The sequence below is a fragment of the Mirounga angustirostris genome, unplaced genomic scaffold, assembly GCF_029215605.1.
Source record: "Mirounga angustirostris isolate CCGP_5_RB_7025 unplaced genomic scaffold, mMirAng1.0.hap1 SCAF_2, whole genome shotgun sequence".
NCBI lineage: Eukaryota > Metazoa > Chordata > Mammalia > Carnivora > Phocidae > Mirounga > Mirounga angustirostris.
Window position 1 is genome coordinate 8,307,795 of NW_026991710.1, and position 22,410 is coordinate 8,330,204.

Below are 22,410 nucleotides of genomic sequence, written 5' to 3' on the forward strand. Positions count from 1 at the left end.
AATACCTTTTAATGTTTAGTACTATTTAGTATTAAGTAATACAAAAAATAGAATAATACATGATAAATATAATTTTAAAATAATAAATACACAATAATTTATGGTATACAATGAATATTTATAATATTAAGACACAATGTGTGGGATGAAGCTAAGCATTGGTTAAAGGAAAATCTATACCTTCAAATAATTCTATTATAAAAGAACATAGGTCTAAAATTAATGATCTAAGCTTAACCACTAAGAAGCTAGAGAAGAAAGAGTAAATTAAATGCAAATTAAGTTGAAGGAAGGAAATAATACAGATAAGGGCGGAAATACATAACAAATAAGAACAATAAAAAAGTGAACGAAAGCCAGAATTGATTATTTGAAAAAGGAGTAGTAAGGTCAATAGCCTATTAGCTAGACTGATCAAGAAAGAAACGAGATGAAACAAATCACCAGTATCAGGAATGAAGGAGAGGACATAACTAAAAATCCAACCAATAATAAAAGAGACCTTAAAGATGATTGTGGAACCCTTTATGCCAATAAACATTCCTGTTTAAATAAAACAGAAGAATTCATTGAAGGCCCATCTTGCCAGAACTACCTCAAGAAGAAATAGAAGATCTGAATAGCCCTATATCTATTACAGAAAGTTAATTTGTATTTAAGTAACTTCCCACAAAGGAAACTCCAGGCATAAATGACTTCATTGGTGAACAGTGGCAAATCTTTAAAGTACTATTCAAATTATTACAGAAAATAGAGAAAGAAGCACTCCCCAACCCATTTTATGAGGCATCATCAACTAGGACATCACAACTGGACACACATTACAATGAAAAAAATCTCAAAACTGATATCTTTCATGAATGGACACAAAAGCCTTAAGCAAAATAATTACTAACAAGTAATTTCTGACAATATATAAAAATGATAATGCATCATGATCAAGTCAGATTTGTCCAAAGCATGCAAGATTGGTTTAACATTACAAAATAGATGAATATACTTCACCATTATTGGCAAAGAAAAAGAGAAAGACTACATAATCATCTCAATAAATGCAAAAAATAATTTGATAAAAACTCCCAGCAAACAAAATATCCCATTAAAAGAACAATGGATAAATAAATCGTGATACATTTATACAGAGAGATTCCACTCAGGTATATACATATTTATATATACATATTCATTTCTGAGTGGTATTTCACTATATAAATAAATAAATATATATATCATATATATGCCACATATACATTTATATATGACAAACTACTGATACATGAAATAACACGGATGAATCTTAACAACATTATGTTGAGCTGATGAATTCAGACCAAAAAGAGTACATATTGTAAGATCCCATTCTGTTATAGGCACAACTTAATCTATTGTGATGGAAATCAGACCCAGTGGTTGCCCCTGGGTAGGAGATATAGGTCAGATTTTCTTAGGAAGTAGTAGCTGAGAATTTTCTGGGTTGTTGCAAATGTGCTCTGTCCTGATTAGGGAGGGGTTACATGAGGATATGCATATGTTAAGAAATATTTCAATGTCTCTTTAAGTCTGTGTATGTCATTGCATTAATCAGCTCATGCTGCCTTAACAGAATACCACAGACTGTGTGGCTTAAACAATAGAAATTTTTTTTCTTATATTTCTGGAGGCTAGGAGTCAAAGATCAAGGTGCCTTCAGAGTTGATTTCTCATGAAATCTCTCTTCCTGTTTGTAGACAGCTGCCTTCTCCATGTGTCCTCACATGACCTTTGCTCTGTGAGCACAGAGAGAGAGCGAGAGTGCAGGCATCTCTTTCTCTTCTTGTAGGGACAACAGTCCTATTGGATTAGGACCCCGCTCTTATGACCTCATTTCGGCTTAAGGACTTCCTTATAGGGCCTATCTCCTAATGTAGTCATATTAGAGGTAAGGGCTTTAATGTATGTATTTGGGATAATTTTAAAATAAGATTGGGGAAAGATGTGTTTATATTCTTTGGGGATTTTAATTCTAGGGATATAAAGACTTTATTATACTCAGGGTCACATTTTTGTAAACGAGTAAAGTTAAAAAAATGTTCTGAAGTATTAATCAAAGGAAGCAGATGCAATGCCTAAAACAACACAATTGAGCCATTTGACATCATTGGCCTTATTGGCAATAATATTTAGTTAGGGAAGGAGTCAGGTATGAGGTAACTTCCCTTTACGTAAGGCTTTGATTTGGCTGGGTTAATGCAAGGCCACCTTTACCACTATAAATAATTCTCACTAATCCATTTCTCCTTCTGACATGTTAGAGTGATTTTCCAAGATTCTACATCAATCACCCACCTCCACTTTTACACATGTGAAAAATTACTATTTGATAAAATCAAACTCAATTCTATAGTCAAAATGGCACAGGAAATAAGCTCTTGAGGGCTGGACAAATTTGTGAAGTTCAAAATATTAGTACTTTAGTCCTCCCTCGTCCCCCCAGTAGGGATCACTGTGTAGAGGTCCTTGGGTAATGCCTTCCCAGGCTTCCCACCATGAATATCTCCTGCGTTCAATAGGAGAATCAAGATCCTTTCTTCTGTTCTTGCACTAAACCTATCCTGAGCACACCCTCTGTTTCTAAGCACCATGGCGGGTGCTGGAGGTAAGAGATGAGTATGTTCTCTGCCCTGAGAATACTCACGCATAAACAGATCACGTCATGAGGTGTGGTGGGACTCTGCCTGGGACAGACAAGGAGAACAGATATGTGAGCTCCCACTGTTAGGGTAAACTGTAATTTCCTTGGTAAGGATAGACTGAAGAATGGTAAGAGAATTCCAAGCATGAGAGACTACAAAGCTTGGAAAGTGCATGGCACAGGTTCTAGAACACAACGGATCAGTAAACCTCTGTGGCAGACAAGAGAAGGTAAGGAGAGGAAAGGTAGGGAGAAAACAGACTATGTTATCAGTGTTGAGTGTCACGCTAAGGAATTTGAGCTTTTTTTTAGACCTCAGGGAGCTCAAGGGAATTTTAAGCAGAATCATGTAATGAGATTTTTTTCTCTCAGAAAGGCTGGAGTGTCACCTATGTGGAGGATAGGTTGCCAAAGATGTAGCTATGAAATCATTGTCATTGTACAGTTGGGTTCTAAAGAGGCCAGCACTAGAGTTTTTGCAATTATTCCATTAATTGATTCAATACTTCGCGGAATACAGGGACCATCTAATGAGGTAGGTGCAAAAGTTCTATCAGAGAATGTGTTAATATCACTGTCCTCTAAGAATTTATAATCCACTAGAGGAGGCAGACAGATGATGGGCACTTAAAAAAGTCAGGGGCCCTCTGGCATTTTTCATGGTTCCTCAATCTTTGATATTTTTAATGAGCAAAATAATCAAAATAATAACTTCTCACCTTTATTAAGCATTTTGTAATTTCCAACTAGCAAATCCTTGCATGTTTTCTCATGTGAGCCTCTGTAAAGGAGGGAGACATCCTAGAAAGGAACTGGAATTTAGCCAGAGAAAATGACTTGTGTGAAAGACTAGTAGTAGTCAGGAACAGAGCTAAAGACGGTGTTGTCATTTCGAGTTTAGTCTTTATTTCAGTTCATGCACAACTTCTCTTATTAACTGTTCTTCAGCATCTTTATTTCCTGTGAATCTTCAAATCCTGATTGTTTACCCAGCACGAGGCCCCTCTGACCTCTCCTTTCCCATGGGTGTACCGGGGACTGTCATCCTCCTGGTTGTTAAGCGGCTGCCTGGCTCTGCTAGTGTCATCTGGGCATCCTGATTCCTGGTTGTCTCACCAGTCTCTGACCCGGCGTGTGTGTGCCCTGGATCCCGGGGGCCCTCCTTTGCCCCTTTTGACGATCTTCCTGTGACAAATGCCCTTGAACTAATTGAAGAGGACTATGACAGATTGGAGGGTTTCTTTTCAAAATCAATATTCCATTTAACTCTGAGCTTAGGGCTTTGGATTCCACTTAGGTCTTTTGTTTCCTTTTATTTTTTAATGGGCCTCAAGTGCAAGTGTATTTTTTATAATCCTTGGCCATGAACTTTATCATTGGTCCATGGATTACTCTCTTCTAAAATTTTTAAAAATAATTAATTACCTTGAAATAAGGTTATAAACATCTATGAATCCACAAGTCAAGGCAAGACCTTCACAATAACTGTAAGGAATCTTCTTGAAACTTTTTCTTACTTTACCCCATGCAGAGTGACCAGCATCCCAAAGTCTTTGGTATCATTCTTTTTCATTCCCATTTTATTGTTTTATACATTCAAGAAATTACTTATTTTTAAATGAATTGTTTTAAACCTTCTAAAAAAAGAATTTGTTTATGTTGTACACAATATTTTACAGCTTAGTTTTTCATTTAGACATATTGCTATGGTTCATTTATATTCCTATTTGTTGCTGTACCTCATTTATTTTTAGGGATAAAGTACAATTAACTAAATATGCGACAGTTTATTTTTCTGTGATCCTGTCTATGAGCACTGGGTAGTTTTCAGGTTTTTGCTAATTTCAAAGATGCTGCTGTGAATAATATTGGACTTACGTCTGGTGAACATGTTTAAAAGGTTCCCTTGGTTCTGCACAAAGAAATAAAATTGCTATTTTGCATGGTATTTAAATGTACAACTTTAATATAATTTCTAACTATTTTGAGGGATTGAACCAATTTATACATCCATCAGCAATATATTAGAGATCCTGTGATTTTTTTACTTTCCAACACTTGGTATTGTCACACTTTTTAATTCTTTCCAATCAAATGAGCATAAATAGTAGCGTATTTTGGTCTTAAACTAACGGGACTGAGTATTTCCTTGAGTTCTATAGACCATATGAGTTTTCTATTTTATGACAAAACTCTTTAAATTGTTTGCCCATATTTCTGTTGGGTTATTGTGCTTTTCTTATTAACTTGTACAAGTTCCTTATATATTTTTTGTTGCTTATACTAAACATATCTTCTCTCAGCTTGTAGCTTAAGGAATCAGCATGGTATAGCTGGAATGAGTTTGGAGACAGACTGACCTGGTAAATTCTAGTGTTGGCACTTACTCAGTATGTAACACAGCTAGTCTGTGGTTAATCAGCACCTCTTAGATGAATATCATATACAAAGTGTTTATATCATAAACAAAGCCTTTCTTATCATATGCAAAGTGGTCATGACATCATGCTGATAATGACAACTAGGAATCAGAGCATATAACTGACTCTTATTAGATATCAGATACTGTGCCTGGCCCTTGGGAGACACATCCTGACCTCACAGTGAGTACAGTGTAGTGTGAAGAGGATGAATCAACAATTATGAGCAGGTCTAACAGTAATTGATAAGCCTAGGTGCTTAGGTGCTCTTACATGGGCCAACCTAAAAATGGACTTTGCCAGGGAGGGCTGGCATTCCAATCCTTCATGTATTCAATCATATGTTCATTCATTCATCAAATATATAATGAATACTATGAACCAGGTGCTTTCCTAAGTACTATATTATTAGTGTTATAGATAGAGTTAATATGATTTAGTAAATGATTCAACTTTGGGGAAGAAAGAAAATAAAAAGTTAAAGAACTCCAAGATTTACAACTACATCAACTGGTTTTACCAGGAGGGTTGCCACTGGCTAGGCTTCATTCTCATCCCCTTTAATTCAGAGTACCTAGCCCTAGTAAATTGTCTGCACTTTTGTAAAATGACGATGGCAGATTAGATTTTATTCTTAACTCTTTACTCTCTTCCTACAATAGTATTGTATGTCGCATCGGCTGTCACATGACTTGCCATATGGCAGGAGTATACATCCATGTCTTTCTGACATGGGTTTGTCCATGTGACATGCTTGGTCAATGGAATGTGAATGGACTCGATGTTTTCCATGTTCAAGTAAGCACTATAGCTACCATCTTTCATTTATTGGGTCAGTCCCCCTTGCCTCTCTGCCCTCAGTCCAGGGAGGGAATGCTCCCGCAGTCTGGGCGCCAGAAGGAGCAGATGCATGGAGAAGAGTTGAGCAGAGCTAAGCAGAGCTAACCAGAAACCCTGATGTACTCCTGCTTCTTCTTCATGGCGGCTCAAACATCACCTCCTCCAGAAAGTCTTTGCCACACTTCTTTATATCTCCCTCCTCTCCCATCTGACTGTGTTCTCCTTAAAGTCAGAAACCCATCATTTTCATTTTTCTACATTGTCCGCCAGCATGATGTTTGTTTTGGAGGAAGCACTCAGTGAAAGGTTGTTAATGAATGGATGGATGGATAAATGACAGATGAACAAAACAATGAATGAATGAGAGACAGGGGGTACCCAGAAGACAGGACTTGGATTCATGGACAAACTTTCCAGTGTTGTTTTTTACATACATTTAATTCCAAGCATTGACTTTTGTAAATGACTCAGTGATCTATAGGAGAAAAGTAAATGGCGACTGGCCTGGCCTAGGGAATGTAAATATTTACATAACAGAGTTTAAAAAAAAAAAATGTACACCCCAAAGCATTTTGTCATAACAAACACATCTTGGCAGTGATGGTTTCTTTTACTTTAGGATCATTCATTTGGTCAGTCAACAAATATTCATGGAGTGACTCATGGACTGTAACCCTAGTTCCTCTTAGAGCTGGGGTAACCAAGTGTCCGAAAGAAGGAAAGTCTGGTCTTGTTCAAAACTAATGACCCGTGACTGGAAAATCAATGATTTTGGGGGGATAGGGACTTCCTGGAAACAAAATAAGTTGTTGATAGTCTGGAAAACCCTGGTTTTTATTCTTTTAGGTTCAACATTGACAAAAGAGAGCACCTTCTGCACGGAGGAGAATCAGAACTTTTCTAGAGTGTTTGGACACATGTATGAATGTGTATGTGTGTAGGTGTGTGTGTCTGTGTCTGAGTATAGTGTGTGTGCATGTGTCTTGTGTGTGTGAGGGAGAGAGACCCCAGACCCAGGAATTCCAGCTAGCAGAGCGAAAGTGCACTTCACCAGTATCTATTCACACACACCGGTGATAAATCTGAACTTCCTTTTGAAGTTGACAAAGTATTTTAAAATTTATCATTTTAGGCTGCCACATCTTACTCATTTTCAGAAGATGTAACTGAAATTAATATAATGACTAGTGGATTGAGGAATTTCAGTGTGTCAGCCTCTGATCAAAGTGCTTTATAAGTTTTAACTTGGTTATTCCTCATATCAACTCATATAGGTTTTAACTTGGTTATTCCTCATTAGCATAGATTCTATTAATAACTATTCATATTATTTTGTTAATATTATAATCAATTAATATCATCAGCATTAAAAAGGTGAGGAAATTGAACCATAGGGTATGTGAGTGACCTGCCTAGGGCCACACACACCTGGCAAGTCATGGCCTTAGAATTTGAACCTAGGCACTTTGGCTCCAGAGCCAAACCCTTTCCTACTCCAAGATATTGATGCTATCTCATCTATTATCATCCAAGCTGTAAGTGGAAAATATAATTTTAACTTCTGAATCAAAATCTGGCACCTTTATCTTCTTCTTTTTAAGGCTCATAGCCCTGATAGCAATTATAGTTTACAAAAGTGCATTTATTGTTCTTTATTTGCAGTCCAACAGATGGATCAAACAAGTAAAATTACCCTCCTCCACTTCACAGATGGAAACTGGGGCTCAGGCTCAGAGTGTTCAAGAGATTCACACCGGGTCATACTAATAGTTAGCAACAGACCTGAGACTGGAAACCAGGACACAAGATTCCTAACCTGATATGCAATCTATGGGCCATGAGTTCATGCTATTCTCAGCTAGCTTTATCTATGGACATGGTTTCATTTCTAACTTCACTCTAATAAAATGGTAAGTTAGATAAACCAAGGTGACCCAGAGTTCCTCTACAAACAAGCCATGATCACAGCCCCAGTTATGGTGCTGGGAGCAGACACCTTGGAAATGGGCAATGTAGGTGACAGCAAAGTTTGGAGATATGCAGGTGAGAATGGCACCTGGAGGCCCAGTGGGCCAATATGTTGGTATCTCAAAGCAAATAGAAACAATGGAGTGTTCACAGTGCTGAAAGCCAGGGAGACTAAAGCCCACAGAGGGAAATGTGCAGTCTCTGTTGGAATTAAGTGAGAAAGACATTGATAGGTGCCATTTAATTAAAAATGCTATATCAGCCTCATGGTTGTTAACTCTTTCATAAGTTAGCTTCACTTCTGTGTCTGGTTAAATATAGCCCTCCTTTGCACTGAGATCACAGACTGATCCATTTCACATGCAAATTATATACAGTTGACTTTCACTGTGCTGAGCTATGCTATTGCCAAGTTATCTCAAGTTCAAGGCCTATTATATAGCCTTGCTGAAGTTGCACAGACAATTTAGGGCTAACTTCAATAGCTAATGAGTTCAGTTGCTTCTTTTCTTTTCAGTCAGTTTTCTCTTACACTATTAGCTATCCAGTTATTCCAACTACAAATTCCAAACCTAGATCTGTTAGTTGCCTGACATTTTCTAGAGCCCGCCCACAGACATATTTCCCCTGGTTCCCTACAAAAGTAATAGGATTAGTATCACTATTTCTGTTTTAGGGAGGAAGATACCAAGACTGGGAGAATTTTAGATATTTTCCTGAGGTCACACAGTGAATGTGTAACCCACTCCGATGAAAATGCAGGAGTTTGAGGCTTTCTCTTCTGCACGGCACTGGGTCCTGATCATAAAGATGTGGATAATCTTGCCAAAGAGTAGTGAAAAATCTGTATTTACAAGGGTCTGAAGTAGTTTGGATTCTACACTCTCATGCTCATGTTAGTTCAGAGTCAACTCTCTTAATGCCATTATCTCAGAGTGACCAAAAATAAAATTAAACTGATTCTCCTCAACAAGACTTGCTCTTGGACCTTTGCCTATTCCAGCAATCTCATCTCCCACCCTTTCCTTGTATGCACTGGACCTTCTGTCACGCGGAATGACTTGTAATTCCAAACCACCACCCTGTTCTTTCCTGCCTCTGTATCCACTGTTCCTCCTGACTACACTGCCATCTCTACATCCTATGCCTGATGAAAACCTACTGTTTGTGTTTATTCAGATCTTATGTCAACTAATCAAATATACCCTTTTGGATTCTCACTGTCCAGGTATAGTGCTAGGCTCTTGAGAGTCTAGATAGGGTGACCAGTTAACCCAGTCTGCCAGGGATTGAGGAGTTTCTCTGGTTTTAAGACTTTCAGAACTAAAAATGGGATGTTCCTGGGCAAAGAGTTGTTTATCCAAGATCTAAAGGAATAAGTTGACTCCACAGTGACAACTTCTCATCCCTGGGCATTCAAACATCACCTCCTCCGGGTTTCTTGGTTTTTACCTCCACATTTATTCATTGCTCTAATTGTTTGCTTTAAAATTGATTGCCTATACTTTCAACGTCATCCCGATCAAAATACCAATGGCATTTTTCAAAGTGCTGGAACAAACAATCCTAAAATTTGTATGGAACCAGAAAAGGCTCTGAATCGCCAAGGAAATGTTGAAAAAGAGAAACAAAGCTGGGGGCATCACGTTGCCTGATTTCAAGCTCTATTACAAAGCCATGATCACCAAGACAGCATGGTACTGGCACAAAAACAGACACATAGATCAATGGAACAGAATAGAGGGCCCAGATATGGACTCTCAACTCTATGGTCAACTAATCTTCAACAAAGCAGGAAAAATATCCAATGAAAAAAAGACAGTCACTTCAATAAATGGTGCTGGGAAAATTGGACAGCTATATACAGAAGAATGAAACTCGACCATTCACTTACACCATACACAAAGATAAACTCTAAATGGATGAAAGACCTCCATGTGAGACAGGAATCTATCAAAGTCCTAGAGGAGAACATAGGCAGTAACCTTTTCGACATAGGCCACAGCAGCTTCTTTCAAGACACATCTCCAAAGGCAAGGGAAACAAAAGTGACAATGAACTTTTGGGACTTAATCAAGATAAAAACTTCTGCACGGCAAAGGAAACAGTCAACAAAACAAAGAGGCAACCCATGGAATGGGAGAAGATATTTGCTAATGACACTACAGATAAAGGGCTGGTATCCAAGATCTATAAAGAACTTCTCAAACTCAACACCCAAAAAACAAATAAGTCAAAAAATGGGCAGAAGACATGAACAGATACTTCTCCAAAGAAGACATACAAATGGCTAACAGACACATGAAAAAATGTTCATCATCATTAGCCATTAGGGAAATCCAAATCAAAACTACATTGAGATACCACCTTACACCAGTTAGAATGGCAAAAATGGACAGGGAAGGAAACAACAAATGTTGGAGAGGTTGTGGAGAAAGGGGAACCCTCTTACACGGTTGGTGGGAATACAAGTTGGTACAGCCATTTGGAAAACAGTGTGGAGGTGCCTCAAAAAATTAAAAACAGAGCTATCTTATGACACAGCAATTGCATTCCTGGGTATTTACCCCAAAGACACATATGTAGTGAAAAGAAGGGCCATATGCACCCCAATGTTCATAGCAGCAATGTCCACAATAGCCAAACTATGGAAAGAGCTGAGATGCCCTTCAACAGATGAATGGATAAAGAAGATGTGGTCCATATATACAATGGAATATTACTCAGCCATCAGAAAGGATGAACACCCAACTCTTACATCAACATGGATGGGACTGGAGGAGATTATGCTAAGTGCAATAAGTCAAGCAGAGAAAGTCAATTATCATATGGTTTCATTTATTTGTGGAACATAAGGAATAGTATGGAGGACATTAGGAGAAGGAAAAGAAAAATAAAGGGGGGAAATCAGAGGGGGAGACTAACCATGAGAGACTATGGACTCTGAGAAACAAAATGAGGGTTTCAGAGGGAGGGGGGATGGGGGGATGGGTTAACCTGGTGATGGGTATTAAGGAGGGCATGGAGCACTGGGTGTTATATGCAAACAATGAATCATGGAACACTACATGAAAAACTAATGATGTACTGTATGGTGACTAACATAACATAATAAATAAATAAATAAATAAATAAATAAATAAATAAATAAATTAAATAAAGTTGCTTGTCCATCTCCTAAAAGACTCTGAAACCTCGTTTGGGAAGGCCAAGGGTGTGGATCTTGTTTTACTCATCCTGACTCCTGGCTCTCAGCCTGGTACATAGTGAGTGTTCTTTAAGTGCTTACAAGTGATTTTGTAGGAGGGACCATGCATTCCCCCAAGGGACTCAAGAATTAGATAGTCAATGTTTTGATAAGACGGGAGAATTTGGTGCCCTGTGAAGGATAATTTTCTGAACTCTGGTATGTTCCATTCCCAGGGTCCTAGAAATTCCTTTAGGAAAGCAAATTGGGACAGAATCAGAACAGATAGTAATATAAAATAGATAACATCTGAAAGGGACACAAATAGGAAGGACTTTCAAGAGAATAATTAGAATGAATAGAGATAGTGTGTGGGGGGGTAGAATAATGAATGGTCTAATTAATGCATTTTTAAATTTTAAAATATGTAACTATTACAGAAAGGATACAGTGATTTTCAGGAAGGAAATGGCTACATTTAGCCACACGCACACACACACACACACACACACAAATTCCCCTTGCTCAGATTTCACAGGCAAGTGTCAGAAAAAGTCAAGAGTTGAGTCCAAGCTTACACAAACTGTTCCAGAGAACTGGCGCACAGGTAAACCCCCTAATTATTTTATAAGGCTAAGATAATCTTGGTATCAATCAGGCATGGACAAATGATAAATAAAAATTATGTGACAATTTCACTTATGAATGTAGATATAAAAATTTTAAACAAAATATTAGCAAACTGATTCCAACAATTTATGAATAAAATCAAGAGTGATTTGAGTGTTTTCCAGGAATGCTGGTATGGTTTAATATTAGCAAATATTTTAAAGTAATTCACTTCATTAATTCATTAAAGGAGATGCATCATAGAATCACTTCAACAGATTCAGGAAAACATTTGCTAAATTAATTAATTTAAAAAACTAATATAAAATGTGAAACTGTGAGGAAAAAAATATTTATAGGTAAGAATTTTAATAATCCTGGATCTCAGAAAAATAATATTTTACACATGATACAGAAGCACAAATTATAATATAATGAACTCTATAACAAAGACATCATAAAAAAGTGAAAAGAATTTGTCATAAACTGGATTTGTAATACATATAGCCAACAAAAAATTAGGGTTCACAACTTATAACAATTTTGGCCCTTACCTCTGGTTCAACACTAGCACATGAATATAAATATTTGCTTATCTGCCCCCTTGCCACCTGGAGATGGTGAGCAGCAAGTTATGAGCTGGGTCTGGATCATTTTTGCATCCACAGCACCCAGCACAGTCCCTGACACATACTGGTTCACAGCCAACGTTTACGGAATGATTAGAAGGTACGAGGCACTGTGCTGAATCCCCTTCAGTGGTTTACTCATGTTCAGACATCTACACCACTGCAGGCTTTAGATTGAAACAATACAAACTATTTTAGTCAGTTCAGGCTGCCTTAGTGGAATACCATACACTGGGGGGCTTAAATAACAAACATTTCTTTCTCACAGTTCTGGAGGCTGGAAAGTCCAAGATCAAGGCATGGGCAGATCTAGTACCCAGTGAGCCAGTGAGGGTTCTCTTCCCATTCTGCAGTTGGTGGTCTTCTAATATACCTTCACATGGCCAGGAGCAGGGTGGGAGGAAGCAAGCACTCCGGTGTCTTCTTATAAGGACGCTAATCCCGTGATGAGGACTCTACTCTCATGACCTAATTGCCTCTCAAAGGCCCCACATCCTAATATCATCCCTTTGGGGGGTAGGGTTTCAACATATGAATTTTGGGGAAACACAAACATGCAGTCCACAAGTCAACTAGAACTATTTTAAGTGGGAAAATGAGGATGATTCATAGATTTCCAGGAAGACTGGAGAACCAGACTCTGAAAATGGTGGGAGGGGGGTCAGGGTTATTAGCCAGAGCCACAGGGCAAAGAGAACTAGAGAACCAGTCTAAGGAGAACCTGAGGGCAGTAGCACCTGCTGTCAGTTTTGCATGTAGGACCCCCACTGGGTTGTGCACTATTCCTGGCAATTTGATATTCTTGCTCAGCTTGCTGCCCATCAGGAAACAGAATTTTTCACTCTGATCGCTGACCCTAGAAACACACTTCTGGTCTGTTGAGGGAATTTGCAGACCTTCATCCTCATTTCCCTGGGAGCTTGGAAAGTTGAATCTGGACCCTTATTAACCTGTACTGACAGGCAGGGGTCATGTAAACATTAAGTAAAGTACTTAGATTCTGAGCAACTAATAAAATGCCAGGTGTCCACTACATAGCCCTTCATCTTTGACCACTGAGACCCTATTTTTCTTCTAGGTCTAAGGGTATAGTTAGTTCAGAGAAGAGAAAGAGGATCTCCGATTCCTCTTAAGAATCCATCCTCAGCAACAATAGGCTCACAGCCCAGAGGTTCTCAAGATGGTGGTAATTCCTCTGTAGGAAGCATTTGAAAACATGTGAAGACTTTTTTCAATTTATCATGAGACCTTACTAGAATTTGATAGTGGGAGAAAGTGAAGTCAAAGGACTCACAGTGAACAGAACTCTCCATGTGGCAAATTGTCCCACTTCATGTGCCCATCCTGCCTTGAGGAATTGTTGGGCCTTACCATCCATGAAGGGTCAGTTGTCACTGCAGCCAGGGCTACACTCAACAAGGGGGGCCCGGAGCCAGTTAACCGGGCCCTTGGGGGTGTCAGGGATACACTTTATCTGCACTGGGCAAGATGAAGGGAGAATAGATGGATCTGAAAATATTCCCAAATGTGGACCTAGAATCTGGTCTATTGTAGTTAACTTTCTCCTGAATTGAGGGGGCCTGTAGAGGGTAAACTAGTTCCCAGGGTTATAGACCTAAGAAGACCCCAGGCTCCCTAGTGTTTAATCAACCCCCCTGTGTTGGAGGGAAAGCTTACCCTTAGCTGAACTCATTAGCAACTGCATTTCCTGTTCTTTTTAATGTTATTTCCTGTGTGTGGTTTAACACAATACTCTCCAGATATTATGTAGCTGGGAAGATTTTATTCCATACAATTCCTCTACATGTGTGCTTTATAATACTAATAATCGTGTGTTTACAACTGTGGCCAATTTTAGGGACCATATTATTGGCTCTGAAATATATATATATATACTCCTGAATATGTACAGTGCTTATTCTTAGCATTTAAGGCTTTTCCTGATATTGTTTATGGGGTTGTAAAGTAACTAGAATTCTTAGTTATAACTTCCAGCACTCTTTTCCCTATAGAGGTAATAAAAAAGTCGTAACAATAATAACTAATGTTTGCGTTGTGCTTGATGGTTTATGGAACATTTTTGAATCTTACACACTGATGAAATAGACATTACTAAGAATGTCACTGCAGTTCATACAGTTCAAATCATTTGAGCAGAGCCATGCAGCTTACACAGGTCAGAGCCAAGATGTGAGGTCAGGTCTGAATCTTCCAAACCTGTGCCTGTCACTGTGCACCAACTTCTTTTTAGTGAATGTTGTCTTGAAAACCCAGGATCTCCGTCATACACAGAAAATCTAGGATCTATCTCCTTCCTTTTCAGGGGAAAAGAACCCTCAGGAATGTTTATTTTCTGTTCATCGAATATCCTTAAACTGGAAGAGAAAACACAATAAAACCACCACGTAGTTAGATTAGAAATATTGTCATTTCTCGGGCGCCTGGGTGGCTCAGTTGGTTAAGCAACTGCCTTCGGCTCAGGTCATGATCCTGGAGTCCCTGGATCGAGTCCCGCATTGGGCTCCCTGCTCGGCAGGGAGTCTGCTTCTCCCTCTGACCCTCCCCCGCTCATGTGCTCTCTCTCATTCTCGCTCTCTCAAATGAATAAATAAAAAAATAAAATCTTTAAAAAAAAAAGAAATATTGTCATTTCTCTCCCCCCTGTTTACACAGTTACTTGCTGTAAGACAGTCATCCAACGAGAGATGAGAACACTGAACTTGAAATAGCACGAACACATACAAAACCATCAAAGGGCAACAGCGGACACATTAGCGTGTGCAGCCAGCGTTCTCCAATGTTTGATGATTTTCTGAGCTGTGCGATTTGAACAGCACATAGGAAGGGGGTGCTGGAAGAAAACACAATAGCTATGTTGACCTAACTTCCAAATAAAGGGATTTTCAGACTCCTTAAATAAAGGCTGTAGATTTTTTTTTTAATTTTAATTCCAGTGCAGTTAATATACAGTGTTATAACAGACACATAGAAATTTGGTAGAGAAGGCCAGCACTTAAAATATATGATCAATCCATTGAGGATGTCAAACCCTGGTGATGTAAACTAGACCAGAACTAAGCATTAAGATTCCAGATACACCCCTTAGATGAGGAAAAGTCAAACTCATGTATCGCCTTTGTCAGAACAAAATTTTGCTCTAAGTATGTCGTAGTATTCAATTCTGGGTTCCTTAATGTATGATAATCATGAAATAAATCTTACTTTAAAAAATTTCCTCATCTTTTAAAATATAGGTTTTGGTCCAAACAAACTGTATATATTATTCCTGGGGAATATAGTAGAAAGGAATTTGGCCATATAAATATTTTCAAAATGTACAGAGAGAGCTAAGTTAATTTTTAGAATCTTCTCGATTAAAGAATCTTCTCCTGTAAGTTCTTTCTAATAAGTTAGTTCCTGTTAAGTATCAACAAAGGCAAACTGAATGCATTTAGCGTAAGTAAGCAGACATCAACAACCACAGAAGCCAAAATAGTATAGTAAAATCTGCCCCCCAATAACTTGTCCCTAGATCCCATTATGATAGTACGACTTTGGGGGTGTCTGGGTGGCTCAGTCGTTAAGCTTCTGCCTTTGGCGCAGGTCATGATCCCAGGGTCCTGGGATCCAGCCCTGTATTGGGTTCCCTGCTCAGCAGGAAGCCTGCTTCTCCCTCTCTCACTCCGCCTGCTTGTGTTCCCTCTCTCACTGTGTCTCTCTCTGTCAAATAAATAAATAAAATCTTTAAAAAAATAATAATATGAATTTCATATTGCATTCATGTATCATAATCACATTTTCTGATAGTAAACACTTTCTTCTTTTATATGATGATGAATTTAAATGTATCATGAAATCATTACATCACAGAGTTCTATAAAGAAATCTTAAAAAAACAATAAAAAAAACAAAAAAAAATTAAAAAAAAAAGAAAAAAGAAATCTTGATTTCCAGGAGTGTTATCTCATAAATGAGTTTGTGATGCATTGAACTAGATAGACATGAAAGATCTCCCACGGCAGCAGTGGTTTATAGTATCCAGTGTGCTTTCTGAAATCAGGGCTGTCCTAGCAAGTCAGTCCGATATGATAATCCCCATGTGCATAAATTGAGAGTGGTGAAGAATAAAGACACCCAGAAGATTTTCAGCATGACAAATCTTGAGAGGCGAGGAAGTGACTTCTAAAGTATGTTTGTTTGTTTGTTTTTTTTCCCAAACAGCGGAACTCCAAAAGCATGTACATGTATCTGGGCATATGGTAAACGCTTATGAAAATGCAATAACACTCAGCCTGCTGTTCAGGAGTGAGTTACTGAGTCTGTACTCTGTACCACACAACATGCAATTCACAGCATGACTCCCGAAGAGCTTAAGTGTCCAAGGTAGTGCTTGCTTGTGTAGCACACATTCTGTTATGATGCACCTGTTACTCCATCCTGTGCAAGTACCACAGAGAACATGGCGGGGAGTCGTAAGCTCAAAGCTCTAGGGTAAGTGGAGGAGACAGAGAGGTCAGGGTAGATGAAAGGGTGGGGACCAGAAGCAGAGAAGCCAGATAAAGCCTATTGTAACAGTGAAGGCGAGGTATGATAAGGGTCTGGACAGAATCAGTGGAAGTGGTTATGAAAACTTGAGAGCGCATTTGAATGAGTTTTAAATGATAAAGTAACATATTTTCTGCCGGATAAAATGTGGGGCAATTAATGGAAACATGTATTTCAGTATAACTTCATAAGTAAGAAAGAGGTATTTTAAAGAAGAGTTTGTGGGAAAAGGAGACCCTTGATTGGAGGCACCTGCGGGACATCCGAGGTAGAATAAGGTGGGCAGAAGTGACTGTCCACAGGAGGGCACTGGTGGGAGGCTTTAGGATCCCTCCCTCCCCTGCACCCCCATTCCACTCTCTTTCCAAGTCAGGATTTTCGTGTAGCAGCCACGTCCTTGGCAAAGGATATAAATTCTCCCTCACCCATCCCAGACTGAGGTAGAATGGTTGGAAATTAAACAGGATGTGAACTAGAATGCTTAAGAAGGATGGCCATGGTTGTATTTCCAGTCTGCATGGGGACATCCTGGTTTAAAGGGCTATCCAGCGTGATTATTAACAACACCTTCTTTCTCTTTCAAAAATGTCCCAAGTTGGTCATCTTTACTGTTTACCATTTTAGTGATGCTGGTCATTTTTACCTTGCATGGCCTCTAATAGTTTAAGGGCATGTTCACATGCATCATCTACTTTGATCCTCAAAACAACCTTATGGGGAGGTGGGGGCAGAATTTGCCCCCACTTTCAAATAAAGACCGGGTTTATTTGGTGTTTCAGCAGCTGACCATCACGTTGGATCTTCAGTGTGGAAGCAGGGCTTGAGTCTATGTTTCTGAGTGTACACTTGTGAATTTTTCCAGGCAGATCACATTATTTTCTTAACTTGATAATCTCGTGAATTTTTGACTTTATGATGGATAAGGTAAAAATCCCAAACACCGCAAACCAAAGGGATAATACCTGGCAATGCAAGGCAAATACTAACAGGAACATTGTAAGGGACCTGCCCTTGATTCACAAATCACAGGTCTATGCCCAGATGTTTCCTTTTGCTCACCCAGCCCTCTTCCTCCTTATCGGCCTGAAAGCTGCAGTCAGCAAACTTTCTTCACCCCTTCTGCCTGGGGAGGGCAATAGGAAATTTTTCTAAAAAAAAATCAAAGAGGTGTCATAGTTAAAAGGAAATCCTATGACAGGGAACAAATTGTCTAGCAAAGAAACAAAACTTTGACTTGGCACTGAACAATATTTTATAAGCACATATCTACATTTCTTGCCTAGTTTGCACAATATAATTGCTACCATTCCTTTGTTTAATTTGTACACCATATGACAGGGTCACTAACAAGTATGAGGGAACCTGGTCCTCTCATCAGTTCTTTAGATTCTGAAGTACAAACCTTCTCCGTGTGAGCACCCATGTTCCCTGAGATGAAATCACGTTCCTAACTGGTACCCTTTAAAGAGCAGTCCATCTTGCTTGTCCCAGAGAAGTCTCTGGGTCACATTTCATGTTGAACTGGGAAAATCCAAGATCATTCTCTACCTTCACAAGGCCAAGAGCTATTTGACCTTGAACATAACATTGGACATAACACTCACTCTCGCTAAGTCTCAGTTTCCCTATTCAGGGCTTGGCAATCTTACTGTGTTCGGTTTTGTTGTCCACATCTTCTCTTTTATAACTACTCAACTAGGCCATTGTAGCTGAAAAGCAACCATAGACCAGATTTAAGTGATTGGGGGTGGCTGTGTTCTAACAAAACTTTATAAAAACAGGTGGAAGGCTGGATTTGGTTTGTGGACCATCGTTTGCCAACCCTTTTCAAGGAAAAATGTAATCTGCTTCACCAGGTTGTTCAAAGAATTGCATTGACTAGGATATGTGAATGCTTGATAGAAGGTCTGGTGTTAAAATTTTCTTTCTTCTTCCCTTCAAACTCACACCAGTTGTCTTTGCATGAGCACAGTAGGGAAGGGGAGGGCTTACTGTTGGCTGACATTTCTTATCTGTAGCAAGGCTTTTTGTGTGTCCTTTTAATATTAATTATTGGCTAGAAAAAGGGAACTGAAGATATTGTCATTAATCTAAGAAGCTTATGGACAAATTTGAGCCCTATTCAGTGTCATTTTCCCCCACATTTATTCCTTTAAGAAATGTTACTTAAAACAGCCCTTTTGGTGAAATTCACAATGGACATATAAAGAAGCTTGGGGTTTGGGCCAAAGGTCCAGGTAACAGCTGTGGTCTTTATTTGAATAACAATAGTAGTGAAGACTCAGTTTCACAGGCATCTATTATTTTAAGCTTGACCTCTTATGCCTCCTTGCCAGCCTCCAAAGCAGTCACTAGACCTGCTCCTTCATTTCTGTGAATGGCTGTATTTTCTTTAGAGATCATCCTCTTGACCTCAGTTTTTCAATTAGTTTTTAAATACTTTTACACATCTCATTTTCGTGCACATGTGTTTTTTTTTTTTTTCTAAAGTACCTTTAGGTTATTAATGCAAAAGACAAATGACTTGAATGCACTAAAATACAGGAAACTGGAACACTAAGATTGCAGTCGAATGTCCCCAGTTCAAGGTTTGACTGTATCACTGATTATTTAAGTGACATTGAACAGATGCCTTCCACAGGATGAATCTCAGGCTTTTCATCTGTGAATCGGGATAGGGACTGTTATTCTTCTTACTTCTCTGGATTTCCAATGTAAATAAATGCACACTAGCTATGAAAATAAGATAACATGAGATTGCTGGTAACTTTGTTTTCAATTATAACCATTAATCACATCACAATAATAGCTGTAATTTAAGTAGCACTTACTGGGAGCTAGAAAGTATACTAAGCATTGTTCATAAATTAGCTTATTAATCATTAATCATCATAACAAATGTGTGAGGTAATTATCTTTCTTTGCATATTACAGATAAAAAAAACCAAACAAACAAAAAATTAAGAAGCCTGGTGGTGAGGTAACATGCCCAAGTCTTATAGTAAGTGAATGAGCTGAGGTTGAAATTGGAATATTGGAATAGAAAGTTCTTCCTCTGAACCACAATGGAACTTGAGGGGAATACAAAAGTTTACATCTTCTTTATCAAACCAGAGAAGACCTAGGCATTCTGTGTTTGCCTCACACATCTTAAAGTTGAAATCTAAAAATAATGTCCCAAAGGACATTTTTCCTTGTTTTGTCACATTTTATTCTGAAAAAAAATTAAATAAGCACATACATAGATAATTTACAGGAAGAAATTTTCAAAGATCACCAAGACATGATCCAGATCACAATTTCTAAATACAACTTTATCAGAGATGGTTAGATCAAACAGGAAAAAAAAAAGGTAATAATATGGAAAAATAAAATCCAAGGACTAGAGCTAATGTTAACAGAGAGGGACAGAGGAGAGAGAAAGAAAACCTTTCACACAAAGAATGAAGAATATTTGTCCTTTAGGGATATTTATAAATTTTAATCACAGACTAAACTATAAAGTAAGCCTCTTATTTTCTAAATATAAAAATCCCATGGATCATATCCAATAAGTGCAATGAAAATTGAGTTAGGAATGAAAAGAAAACTAAAACATACTATTTAAAAATCTAATGAGATAAAGACAAAATGACAATGGGAATTACAAACTATATTGATCAAAATCATAATGAAGACAGCATATCAAATCTGCAGTATGCAGTTAAAAATGGTATCAAAAATAAATATGTGTCCTTAACTGTACTAAACTGAAGAAGAAGAAGAAGAAGAAGAAGAAGAAGAAGAAGAAGAAGAAGAAGAAGAAGAAGAACAACAACAACAACAACAACAACAACAAAAACAACAGCAACAACAACGAGGAGGAGGAGGAGGGGGAGGAAGAGAAAAAGAAGGAAGAGGAGGGGGAGAAGGGGAAGAAGGAGAGGAAGAAGAAGAAGAACAACAACAACAACGAGGAGGAGGAGGAGAAAAAGGAGGAAGAGGAGGGGGAGAAGGGGAAGAAGGGGAAGAAGGAGAAGGAGAAGGAGAAGAAGAAGAAGAAGAAGAAGAAGAAGAAGAAGAAGAAGAAGAAGGAGGAGAAGGAGAAGGAGAAGGAGAAGGAGAAGGAGAAGGAGAAGGAGAAGGAGAAGGAGAAGGAGAAGAAGGTGGGGAGAAGAAGGGGAGGAAGGAGAAGGGAAAGAGAGGGTGTAGGAGGAGGAGGAGGGGGAGGAGGAGAGAATGGGTCTAAGAGGGGAAAGAGGAAGAGGGGGAGGTGGGAGAGGGAGAAGGGGATGGAGAAGAAATACAGCTAGGGTTCAGAGCTCCTCCTAGGTATGGCGGAACAGTCCTTCCATAGACACAGGAAAACAGGAAAGGATGCAAGGCATGAGGACCACATTTTATGTTTGGTGATCAGTAGTTGAGGGAGCTTCCTGATGTTCCAAAGGGTAAACTGTCCTTAACTCAGGACATAATGTTAACAGGTCCAGGAAGGCAGGACTAGATGGGAATGAGGTTATAGAATGCAATGTTCACAGGAATTAACTGACTTTCTCAAAAGCATGTGGCTCTTATCAGGATTAATGTTTAAATATAACCTTCTGACCTCCCAATGAATTTTAACATACATTAATGCTTCCCTCAAAAAGCATAAATATTTAAGTGAAAATATGTATATACATTATTTTGATAATGCATCCCCTAAAAATGTCCATGAGCAAGTATCCTGTATACCCAGATAATCCAGCAAAGTATTTGTTTTTCATTTTCTTTAAAGAATGTGGATATTTTTCTGTAGTTTTCACTTGACTCTTTGTAGTGATACTCATAAAGAATTTAGAAGTTGAATTGAAACATAGAAGAAAATTGAAATTGGCATAAAGCTAAATGAATATACGTAAGCTTTTAAGATGTCCTTATTAGCAATGTGTCTTTCTGGTTCTTCAATTGCTTAATGAGTTGTACTTACTGCTATTGTAGAAAGGGGCCAGGGTACTGAGTTACAGGGAAAAGCACCCCCAGGAAATGAGGAAACTTTGCCCTTTGAATAACTGTTATACTTTTTGAAAATCCAGAGTTTGATAAAACATTGTTCTGCTTTGCCTGGTCCTTCTTCTTCTGTAAGGTGAAGGCACATTATAAACATCATCTTGTAATGATCCTCTTATTCCTGAAGCAGACTCCCACCTCACTCTCAGGACAAAGGTCTGAATATTTGAAGAAGCATGACAAAAGAAAGGTTTTGGTCAGTCTGTGACTCCAATTGTATTTCCTAAAGTTTAATTTAGTTCATTTTTATCTTTGAAAAACTGAAGGAGGGATATTGTTTTGCCCACCCTCATTTTTAAAAATCTCTTTGAGGTACAAGTACATAAAGATGCTTATAAAGACAAAATAAACACTTGAAAAAGTGGAGGGTAAAAGAGCATAGGAAAAGTCCATGGAGAAAATGAACTCAATTTAGGTGGTTGCTGGTTTGAGGACCAACTATTTTGCCAAGATCTTAGTTCATCCATAAATAAACTAGAGCACATTCAGGAGAGGAGCAAGAACCCATAAGCT